We start from the raw sequence: 11998 nt of genomic DNA, 5'->3' as shown, positions 1-11998 counted from the left end.
TGAACTGTGAGATCTCCGGGAAAATGGCAGCCGCGCCATTTCCCCAGCAATTTGCGCATGCGCAATAGACCCTGGGCACACTCTAGTGCCCAGAGTCTATTGATTCTGCAGTGGCCGGCCAGCCGCCTCAGTCGGTTGCCGGCCACCGGAGTGAGAGGAGGGGGCCCATGACGGATGATGCACACAGGCCTCCTCCTATCTAAAGACGCCCCTGCTAATATATGGTATCGGTATGATTGGTTGGAATCCCGACACCAGGAGGCTGGCAGAGGAGGAAATCCCAATCGTCGAAAGTTAAGCACTAACCTATTTCTAACCCCCTAACCCTAACCCTCCTTTATGGTGTCTAACCCTAACCTTCCCCCCCAGTGCCTAAACCTAACCCCCCCTTCCCTGGTGCCTTAGCCTAAGTCCCCCGGGGGAGTGCCTAACCCTAACCCTCCCTCCCCCTAGCCTAACCCTAACCTCCCGGGGGGGTGCCTAACCCTAAGCCCCCCCCGGGAGCCCTAAACCTCCTCCCCCGAGGCTGTCCGCAGCGGCGCCCGGCATCACTTTTATGCCGGGTGCCGGTCTCCCGGCGTCAGTAAAATAAGGACTTTGATAGCAATAGAAAACTAGTGCCAGCAATTATGTATCCTAGACACAGAAAAGTGTTGTGCGATGACAGCCTCAAAGACAAGTCAGGCTATGGAACTGTTGCACAGGTTCTGGATGGAATGGTGACGCGAATAGCCATGAGTGATACTAAGAGACCAGCGTGAGAGCTGGTTAATGGGTAAGCAAACCCACTGTCTCTTCCCAAAGTCAGCAACAAGAACTGAGGCACCATCAGCATTGGTGCAGAACAAAATGGCATCAGTAAGCATGCAAATTACACAAATGTGGGCAGTCTATGCTGAGTGATGCATGCTTGGAGAAGCAGTGTCTATGTCAGTATACGTAAATAATCGGGCACCCACAGTTGCTGTAAAAGGCAAAACACCACTGGAGGCATAGTATGGAAACAAGCCAAATGTCAATCATCTCAGAGTGTTTGGATGCCAAGCTTAAGCACACATTCCATAAGAAAAGAGACGTAAGCTGGATACATAGTCAGTATAGTGTATCTTGCTTGGATTCGGTCAAGAGAGAAAGGGATACATACTATGGGACATTATAAATAAAAACGTATAAAGTCCATGGATGTAATGTTCTAATCACAGCACAAGTTTTTTTCGTTGGATATGCCTACAGCTTGAAGCGTGTCTGATTTGGAGACAGGGGTGTATCTATACTGGGTGCAGGGTGTGCGATGCCCAGGGGGGCCCCGCACCACACACCCTGCACCCATACTATCTAAAACTTACCTCTCTGAGGTCCCGCATCGGGTTGTCTCAGTGCTGCACAAAATGCCGGAAAAAGGCTGCTGGGGCCATTTTTCTGGTGTTTTGCGCATGCACAGTGAGAAAATCACCAAGAAAATGGCGTCAGCGCCATTTCCCCGGCAATCTGCGCATGTGCAGCAGACTCTGGGCATACCCTAGTGCCCAGAGTCTACAGATGCTGCAGTGGCCAGCCAGCTGTGTCAGTCAACTGCCAGCCGCTGGGGAGAGAAGAGGGGGCCCCAGACGGGGAATGCACATGGCCCCCCTGTTCTCTTAAGGTGCCCCTGGTTGGAGACTGCCAGTGTGGATACCCAATAGCAGAACAGTAGTTCTGTAATAATAAACAAAGAAAAGCCCCCCAAAGAGATATCAGAGTTTGCAAATATCGCTTTCTGTGAGACCCAAATTATCCAAGAGGCAAAATCAAGCAGCATCATTGCAAGACAATAATATGTGGACTCTTGTAAACAGGCAAAGTCACCACAAGACTTTCAAAAACAAATGGGTCTTCTTGTAAGAAGTTAAATATAGACTAAACCGTTTAAAAGCCCACCTTGTCGCTAAAGGATATACACAGAAATCTGGCATTGACTACAGTGAAGTCTTCTCACCTGTGGCAAGGTACAGTGCACTGTGTTTAGTCATAACAAATTATGCCATGTGTGATTTATTGCTGTAGATTCAGCTTTTCTGAATGGAGATTTAGATGAAGTGATTTATATGGAACTTCCTGAACATTATAATGATGACATGTTCCAAAATGAAAATGTTGGAAATGTGTGTACAGATGGTGGATTTGCAGAGTTAATGTACACACCAGCGGAATGTTTAATTAACCCAAGGATAAGTCCAGTGTAGTTTAACCAGCCAGTTCATTGAGGAAATTATAGTACGGCTGTACTCACTGTTACACTGTTTGGAAAGCATGAAGTGGAGCGGGGTTCAGACAAATCACCAGCCAGTGACTGTCTATTGGATGCGGTAGCAGTAAGAGTGCTGGAACAGTGATATTGCGGGTAATAGGTCACAGGTGCCAGGAGCTAAGGCAGAGATATCTGTCTCCCATTACTTCACTCATACACAGTGGCAAAATGGCGCCATGCATGTGCAGTAGTAGGGTTCAGCGGCAATCTTTGTAGGGGAATAAAGTGTCATCTCTGGAGGAGACACAGCACAGTAGCACTCTCCTATTCTAACAGATATTGTCTGTCTATTAAAGAAAGCATTGTACGGTCTCAGGTAAAGCATCCGCTGCTGGTTTGTTAAGTTATACGCATTAGTACTTTTACAAATGGACTTTGTGCATTCAGAGACTGATCACTGTCTATACCACAAAACAACAGAGCAGCTCTTCAGTAGAGACTCTTCATCATTGTTGTGTATGTGGATGACTTGTTACTAGCAGGTTAAAAAAGGCACATAGCCAGTGTCAAGCATCTTTTAGAGCAGACGTTCAAGTTGAAAAACTTAGGGCCTGCACATCACATCAGACTTGTGAAGCTGGTAAAATTTGACTAAAGGAATCTTCACAGTTGAAAAATAAGGATATATTAATGTAGTAAATAATAAGTATGCAATGTCAGAAGTAAAGTCAGTAAATACTCCCAATAACAAAGGCACTAAATTAACAAAAGCCATATCACCAACAAGCGAGGAAAACATAGAGGATATGATAAGGATTCCTTATTAGAGCACTGTTGGGAGCTTAAATGTATGCAAGTATTGGAACTCATACTGACATTATACATGCCATAAACCAAATGAGTCAGTTTGCAATTAATCCTGGGAAGCAACACTTGGTTGCAGTTAACAGAATCCTGAAGTATCTAAAGGGTCCAAGTTCCTTGAAATTGGTGTTTTCAAAGCATGGAATCTCTAAGCTGAAATCCTTCTGTGATGCTGACTGGGGAGCAGATGAGGCTTTCTCTAGTTCCTACATGGAATATCTATTTGTACTGGCAAGTGCAGCCATCAGCTGGGCAAGCAGGAAGCAACCCACTGTTACCCTACCCACCCCACCACTGAGGCAGAGTATATGGCACTTACAGAGTCAGCCAAGGAACACGATGAAACTATCAACATAAAGCATAACAATAGAGTGTGTTCCTAAAAGCGTGTGGATATGTGTTGATATCTTTCATTGTTTTTTGATGCATAACCCAAATGTTTCTGGTTACAGGATGACAGGATGCCAAATGATTATTGATTAAAGTGTGATATATGTTTTTATGTAACCAGAGATGGCCCAGAGCAAGGGCAGCTGTTAGAGAGCAGTGCACTCTGGTACGGTCTTCCCTCTCTACTATACATGCTGGGTACGTGGATCTAGAGTCAAAGGGAGACGTGACCTCCGATCTTATGATGTCACCGCTGGGGTACTGCTCAGGTGCACCAGGCACCATCTTTAAAATGTAGAGTGTCACAGTACTGTGAGGATGCACAGTATTTAGCTCCTGAGGATGAGACACCTAAATAGTGCTGTTAACTCCTGCGATTTTGCTATTCTGCTTACCGGTGATACCGCTATGTTATCACTGTTACCTGTTAGCCTGTTGATATCAATAAACCTGGCATCCTGGTTAAGGACTCTCTGTGTGGTGTAACAGTCCCTTTCACATTTCGCCTGACACCACCACAATAGGCTATACCAATAGGACTTACCATAATTGTGCACATTCTTATGTAGACAGCAATGCAGAAAAACTGTGCTGATTAAAATCAAGGATAGATGGGAAGGGTGCTAGTATCAGGCAACAGGAGGCTCTACCTTCAAGTGAACTTTATATATGCAAAAATACTGACAAGGGGGGGCTGGACTGCACACCCTAATTTTAAACATAATAAGAAGTGCTACCATGCTGAGCAATGTTGTAACAGGGCTTTACGGCACCCTGTGCCGGGCACTCCCCCTTTGAGCATGATGTCGTGCATAGGGGGCGGGGCTGCCACCACCCGGAAGTGCACCAGTTCCCGGAGAGCCTTAAAGAGACTTAGTGCAGCTGTACACATGGCAGGGTGCCTGCCTGTTGTGTCCCAAGGATGCTATGAGCGCACTGCCACAATTATCCTGGCTACAGGGTGCAGTTACAGGCACCCTGCTAGTCAGAAGCAAGGGGTGGTGACGGTGCCACCCACAGGGCCCCGCACTCTGGACCTCATTCAGAGTCGGTCGAAGCGGCCGTACGGTCGTACGCCACCGATGTTCGCTATACTGCGAAAACGTAAAGTTTGCAATGCGCGTGCGCAAACTAGCCACTACGATCAGAAATTTCTATCTCCTTGAACACAGCCAGGTCGGTAGTTTGAGTGACAGATGGAGGCGTTTGTGGGTGGTAACAGGGGAAGGTGCTTGAAAACGGGGGAGTGGAGATCCGAACGCAGGCGTGCCTCATTATGCGAACGGCGTTTTATGGGAGTGCATACGGATTATGGGAGTGCATAATTAACAAAGTAGCGTCATGGCACATGTGACATGGGAGGTTTTTACACTGACATGATCGTAGAGCTTAAGAGAGGGTATGGTCAACCTTAAGCTCTACGACCAGTTCCGATGGTTCCCGATGGTCTCGATTAATCCTTATATGCCCGGAGATGACGTGCAAAGCGTACGAGAAGGGGGCGTATTTTTTTGTCTTCCGACCGCATCCTCCCCTTGGTCGGCGAACTACCGATCCGAATTTAGGGACGCAACTTGCAAGGGAATCATTTGAATATCCGGCCCCTTTTTCCATACGACCGTGCGGCCGCTTCGACCGACTCTGAATGAGGTCCTCTGTGTGGTAGCACTGGTCACACACCCCTAGTTATGGCCCTGATGCTGAGACTTGTAGTGCCATGCAGGAAAAATAAATGCAGGTGCACACTCTAAGCACTAAGAATACTGATAGCGTATTAGCGATGCAGGAGAATGACATTAAAAAATGGGTCTAAAGACCTATTAAATCAATTACCATGCAAACTGGAAGCATTGGGATTAATGTTATGCTCTCTTTGCACATTGCGCCTTCAGCAGGATGGGTAACTATAAATAAATAGATCATTTACAGTCTTGGTATAAAATATTTTGTTCATATGAAAGAAAAATGGCCAATGCTTTTTAGATGGATAATCCATGTAATTATTTGTCACTCGCTCTAACTGTGATCAGAGTTGAGCAGAGGATGCTTTTCCCAGTACCTTCCTTGGATGAACAAAAAACTTTTTTCGTTATTGTTTTCACTAGGTCAGTGACCACATAAGAGTGTTACAATCCGGTTCATTCTCTTGAAAATGATACCTCTTATTGGTACCTGATAAAATATCTGAATAATTAGATCTCTGCTTCCTCCAGAGCCAAGAATAAATTGTAATTGTCAAAAGCAAACCATAAACCCAAGCAATTCAAATTACAATTATCCTAAATGAAAGTTATTATTTTGCTAATCCTGGGAACAGCTTGCAAAGGGAGATTTGGGTCTTTCTTTAATAATGTAAAGTTAATACGTAGTCCTCTTGTAATTATCTTTATCAGAAGGCCCTTGTTTAATCTGCATGTTTAGCAGAAAAGGACCAAATCAAAAAGAGATCTGCTTTAAAGCAGTTGATGTAAGCTGTTTGTAAATCGTTTGCATAAACAGATGAAGCATGGAATTGCAATCCAGGTGCAGAAATGGAAATCACATAAACTGATGTGGTTAGGACACTTCTAAGGTCATGTAACATTTCTTCTCATTTCTTTACAGAGTGAGAACACATGGCACTAGGCTGCTGCTGCACTCTACTGTCAACCATAATGACTTGGTCTGGGATGATTTCAATGCAAGTAGAATAAGCTTAAGTCTGCATGTAAGGACCAAGATCATTCACTCTCTATAGGATGTGACTGCTGATATTTTTATTATTGCTAGAAAAAAATATATAGTACTATAGAATAAAAATATCAGCAGTCACATCCTCTAGAGAGTGAATGATCTTGGTCCTTACATGCAGACTCATTTGCAGTTACAAAACCCACAAAAACTAGAAATACACAAAAAATATATATACATTTATAATAGTATAGGCAACATGTATCTCTATTATATCTCTATTTTTTTTACAAGTCCAGCAGGAATGGAATAGAATACCGATGGATCAAAAGCCGCTGGTTCAAATCCCGACAGTGGAAGGCCGACAGTAGGAGATCCCGACGCTCGGTGGTAAGTATCCTAACCCTCCCCTAACCCTCCTTTAGGGGTGCCTATCCCTAACCACCCCCCCAGTGCCTAACCCTAACCTCTCCCCAGGGGTGCCTAAACCTAACTCTCCCTCCTCGCACCCTAAACCTAACCCTCCAAGGGGGTGCCTAACCCCAACCTCCCCCCGGTGGTGCCTGACTCTAATCCCCCTCCCCTAGCCTGACCTAACCTTCCCCTGGGGGGTGCCTAACCCTAAGTCCCCCCGGGGTCCCTATACCTAACCCCCCATCCCCGGGCTAAGTGTTATACTTACCTGGCACATGACGATCAGGATGGCAGGGGTCAGTCTTCCAGCGTCGGGATTAAGATAGGTGTTGATATTTCGATGCCTATCTTAAGTCTGTGTTGGGCAGGTACTATCGGGATTTAATCTATTAACTACATCCCGTCCAGCACGCCTTATCAGTTTTTAATTGAGAGAAGTTACTGAGAAAATTATTACTGTAATGTAGTATATTTAACAAATGTAAGTACCCTGCGGCCTGCTGGGACTAGTTTCATAAAAACTGTAGATACGCAAATTGCCTATATCTGCATTAGACTGTAAACTCATGTTCTTAATATTAATCTTGAATCCACATGTCAGCTTCTTGCTTTGTAGGGTACAGCAAAATATTTTGGTTTAATGAAAATTATATTATCGATAACACCACATAGCAATGTATATGTTTGCGCTATAATAATAGCACCAACACAAAATACGCCTACTTTAGCTACATGAAAAATATTGAAACAGTAAAAATTACATGATAAAATACTATAGATATTAATACCCTTAACATGGCTTTGTAAAAAAAAATTATACTATTATTTGTAAGGAAAACAGGACTGACAGCCAACAGAAACAGATAAAAATATCAAAATCTTTTTTAATAAAGCAAATAATTTTAAACTGCTATAAATATGTAAGATGACGTGTTTCAGAAACATGATGCCTACAAATGTTCAGTAATAGGGGTCGATTCTATTCACCAGTTCCTTTTGGCATAAGTGTGTCAATATGCCTGCGCACAAAAATCTGCAAGTCCAGGGTGAGATGGTCTACACGGTTCCAACGTCAACTGGCCCCCCTCGCACTTGATAGGATCGACCCCATACAATTATATAAGCCAGAGGTTCTGATACTTTTTGTCTACACTCACATGTGTCTCTGGAAATCAACTTTGAGATCAATTATTCAACCAAAATTATTTATTGCTTTTTTTATTAGATAGAGGTAGTATAGTATTTTTATTGAAATGCAACTGTTAGGAAAGTGGGTGTTGTACAAAATAAAATATAATTAATTGCTATGCAAAACTGTGATTCCACATTATCAATATGTGGGCCCATTTTTGGGTCACAACTAACAACCCATGATCTAAATTATTAAATATAAATTACTTTAGAGAGTAATCCTTTTTTAATTTAAAAAACAATGCATTCGGGGGACTGGCTTGTGAGGTAGTAAAGGAAGCTCATTTATTCTGACTGGATTCCCTTTCCAAACCGAGCCAGGAAAAGTGACGCTGCGTAATCTTTTCTGAGAAATGTGTGTCCCTGCCAACTGGGATTGCCCACTTCGTGCTCAAAATGCCTGGCTCTGGTTTCACATTGGAAATATGCACCTGGTGAGGAGACACTGCACCAAACTGGTCAGATGTGTAAATCAGAACCTGGTTAGTCCAGCAATAGTCCACATGACATGCTTTCTCCTGTTACTAAGTTCTATATTAGAACCGCACAAAGTTAATTCAGATTAGAGATGAGCGTGTTCGGTTCTCAGAGAACAGAGCCCACTCGAATTTGGCAGATCCGGGTCGGATCTAAGCAGGCTCGGAGTTTCCCGCCTGACTCGGATCTCGAAACTGAGGCAAAACCATAGTCGGAAATTTCGCAGTTCGCAAGCTTACGTCTCTATGATCAATGTAGTATATAGGGACCACGCGGTGGACGCCATTTCACTTCGGCTGTGGAGACTGAATAGGGAGGGTGGGTAGTGTAGGGCTGGGAGAGTGGTGCTGTGTCCTGGGCTGGTGCACTGCTGACCCATTCCGGGCTGGTGCTGCTGAGTGGTGATCCATTCTGGGCTGGTGCTCTGCTGTCTTCTGTGTCCTGGGGTGCTGCAGTGCTGATCCATTCTGGGCTGGTGCTCTGCTGTCTGATGTGTCCATCTGGGCTGGTGCAGAATACATCTGGGCTGGTGCTGCATCCATCTGGGCCCAAGTTCTGGACTTCCAAAAATATATATATACATTTAAAAAAAAAAAATAATAAAAATAAAGTGTCTTCTAGTGTAATATTTTTCTCTATGTGTGTGCGTGTTAGGCTTACTGCACAAGATCCAGCCAGCAACGCAAGTTGCAACCTAGTGCTGCCCAACTCCAGTCGTGATCAATCGGTGCTCTGGGCCCAAGCTCTGGAGCATAAAAAAAAAAAAAAATTTCTTTTTTTTTTTATCTTTAACTTTAACTGTCTGTGTGTGTGCATGTATCCAGCCAGCAACGCAACTTGCAACCTAGTGCTGCCCAACCAATTGGTGCTCTGGGCCCAAGTTCTGGAGCATAAAAAAAAAAAAAAAAAATCGTCTTTTTTTTAATCTTTAACGTTAACTGTCTGTGTGTGTGCATGTATCCAGCCAGCAACGCAACTTGCAACCTAGTGCTGCCTGACTCCAGTCGTGATTAATCTGTGCTCTGGGCCCAAGTTCTGGAGCTGAATTTTTTTTAAAATATATTGTCTTTTTTTTGTGTGCGTGTCAGCCACACCTGGCTGTCACTGTCATCGGTGTAGGTGCGCAGGGGTGCTGTGCTCCTGTCTGTCGAGGGGCTGCTGCCCAGAATAATAAACAATTTTTATTGTGTGCATGTCAGCCACACCTGGCTGTCACTGTCATCAGTGTAAGTGTGCAGGGGTGCTGTGCTCCTGTCTGTCGAGGGGCTGCTGCCCAAAATAATAAATAAACAATTTTTATTGTGTGCATGTTTGCCACACCTGTCATCGGCGTAGCTGTGCAGGGGTGCTGTGCTGCTGTCTGTCAAGGGGCTGCATGAATATTGCAATAAAACTTTTTTTATGAAGTTATTGGGTTACAACATTTTTTTTAATCTTAAACATAGCAGAAATGTTATCCTAACAGCTTATAAAGTTATATGCTCTAAAAAAACTAAACCCTATATTTATTTACAAACCTATATAGAGTAGACATCCTAAATTCTAAAACTGTTCTATTCAAAAGGGTAAACAAAAGTCAGGAGAGGCCTCAGAGAACATGAAAAATATGCTCTAGGTGCTGAACTTCAAGCGATTTCTCCATCATGTTCTGCAGTGTGGAAAGTTTCATTCACATGTTTTCTATAAAGCAGTTCAAAGTTACAGCCTACAAAGTGTCTGGCTATAACACCAGGAATTACCAAAGATTATTACAAGCAAAGGATTCATCTGTCCGGAATCTGTCTGGGAATTCATGGATCGTATTTGGCCTGAATGCACTAAGACATCCAGTGATTCTGTCACTGTGTTCTGTAGCCGACTTTATTCCTACCTGAATCGCAAACTGAAATACAGAATAGTAAGCACAGACAACATGGAGGTCTTTGTTATTTCGCTGCCTGCACGCCAACCAATACCTCCTAGACTACACCCACTGGGGGGGACCAGGTCTTGATAATGACCATCCCCATCTGTTGCTAGGCCTTCTTCTTCCAAACCATCCATCCTGGACTTCCTGTCCAAAAAGGGTGAGCAGGGTACAGAAAGAGGAGCTAGATGTCCCGATGTCCCCGATGACATTTTTTTTTATCTATAATAGATGATGTGGAGAGATAAGAGCTTCTGATGTTGGAACAGGGGCTCCTACCTATTTGGCTCCCCTCCAGAGAACAGAGCTCTGTTCCTCAGGAAGTGTCTATGCCTGAGCTGATAGGTAGGTAGTCTCTGTCTGTTGGTAAACACCCTTCAGGAGATGGCAACTCAAAATAACAACAACTATAATAATGTGTCCACTGATAACCAGCCTGATCCCTTAACAGCAACATACCCCATATGGCCAACTCATAACATGATACCCAGTTTGCAGCCTCCTCTTCCTTATGACACTAATCCAGTCGCCATGGTTGATCAATAAGCCATGTGTGGAGAAATTCCGTTACAGAACAGAAGGTTTGCAAAGGATTATTTAAGTCAATTGTTTATTTATTTTTGGAAAGCACGCTTCCTGGTCCCCTTCTGGGATGAAAAAAATCCACTCCCAGCAAGCAGGCATGGCACTCAAGAAAGAATTCCCTAGAAAGACACAACGTAAGACTTAAACCTTAAATCTGAAATGTTGCATTTGCTGCTCTGTTCCGCTTGTTCACATATCTCATATGGTTAAGTGGACATTGGGAACAAAGGCAGTTTGAAGGCCACTTATTATGTTTTTTTATGTCCCTGTACAGGTTGGGATATGCCTTTATAGAAGATTTGCAAAGCATTATTTAAGTCAATTGTTTATTTTTTTGGAAAACACTCTTCCTGGTCCTCTTCTGGGATGAGAAAATCAACTCCCACCAGCAGCAGCAGCCATGCTCAAGGATGATTCTTCTGTGGCAAGGACTGATGTAAATGTACTGTATCACAATTTTTTGTAAATGCCTCCTCCCCTCCCCTTCTCCCTCATAAATTTTCTTTTGAATCAAAAAATGAAATAAAATTTACTACCAATCAATCCTTCCTGTCCCTTCCCTACCTTCAACTACATACATACTTCAACTCCTTCAGGCCTCTCTTGAATAATAAAAGTGTTTCCTGATGTGCCATGTTTGAAGTTGAACTGCCATGTGTTTGTGCCGCCCACTGCTGCAGCTTAGCTTAGTCAGCCAGCTATCTTGGTGGAAATTTTGGGCCTAAACAAGATGAACAAATCAATATTGTGAGCTGTGAGGTGGTCAAAATCGACTGGAAACGAGTGGAAATAAATGTTATTGAGGTTATTAATACTGTAGGAACAAAAAGGCCCATTTTATGTGATTTTAGCTGTTTTTTTTTATTTTTTAAGAAAAAATCCAGATCCAAAACCAAAACACGAAAACAAAACACGGAGGTGAGATATTGGCAAAACAATCCAGATCCAAAACCAAGGGAGATCCAGATCCAAAACACAGGGGTCGGCGCACATCTCTAATTCAGATGTGTGTAATAGCTACTCTGTTTCTGGAGGTGCAGACATTAATATAATTTCTTTCCACTGATTATGCAATTGTATTTAGAGTGAGTGCTGAAGGTTTCTGCAACGACTGGGAGTTGTCCGAGTACAGTGATTAAGAAAAAATTGTTGGCCTCACTATGACTGTAAAAACAAAGAGTCCCTGCCTAATTTACTATTGTTAATTAGACTGTCAAAGATGTGCAAGGTCTGAAGACATGTAAGGTGGCAGGGTTTAGAGAAGAGCAAGTCGC

The sequence above is a fragment of the Taudactylus pleione genome, unplaced genomic scaffold (assembly GCF_031769625.1).
Source record: "Taudactylus pleione unplaced genomic scaffold, aTauple2 ptg000201l, whole genome shotgun sequence".
In the NCBI taxonomy this organism is placed as follows: Eukaryota; Metazoa; Chordata; class Amphibia; order Anura; family Myobatrachidae; genus Taudactylus; species Taudactylus pleione.
This window is presented reverse-complemented; position numbering follows the sequence as displayed.